General features: G+C 47.3%; 1 non-coding gene across 1 annotated transcript; it reads right to left on the bottom strand.

Moving 5' to 3' along the window:
- Positions 1–219: 219 nt before the first annotated feature.
- LOC140481709 (U6 spliceosomal RNA) lies at positions 220–323 on the bottom strand. Its single transcript, XR_011961588.1, has one exon. It is a non-coding gene; the product is annotated as a U6 spliceosomal RNA (small nuclear RNA).
- Between the last annotated feature and the right edge of the window lie 224 nt (positions 324–547).

Here is a 547-nt window from a genome sequence, read left to right on the forward strand (position 1 = left end):
TCCCTGACTAATGCACCTAACACTGTGGGCAATTTAGCATGGCTGATTCACCTGACCTGCACAGCTTTGTATTGTGGGACAAAACCGGAGCACCTGGAGGAAACCCATGTAGACACAGGGAGAATGTGCGAACTCCACACAGACAGTCGCCTGAGGTGGGAATTGAACCCTGGTCCAGTGAGGCAGCAGTGCTAACCACTGAGCCACTGTGCCACCCACTAAAATATGGAATGCTTCACAAATTTGCGTGTCATCCTTGACAGGGGCCATGCTAATCTTCTCTATCGTTCCAATTTTAGTATATGTGCTGCCAAAGCGAGCACAAAGAAGGTGTTTGGAGTGAGAACTGTGAGCACTCTGTCCCTGGGTGGTTCCAAACCACCAACCTTTTGGTTAACAGCCAACACACTGACCAACTGCACCACAGAGAAAATTCTACCACAATTGGAGTGGTAGAATATAAAATTGATGAGGTATCACTGTCCATGATTGTTATCTAGTACTGTTCAGGACTCGGTCTGATTGAGACTGTAGACAGCTATGTTGC

Source organism: Chiloscyllium punctatum, chromosome 9 (assembly GCF_047496795.1).
Source record: "Chiloscyllium punctatum isolate Juve2018m chromosome 9, sChiPun1.3, whole genome shotgun sequence".
In the NCBI taxonomy this organism is placed as follows: domain Eukaryota; kingdom Metazoa; phylum Chordata; class Chondrichthyes; order Orectolobiformes; family Hemiscylliidae; genus Chiloscyllium; species Chiloscyllium punctatum.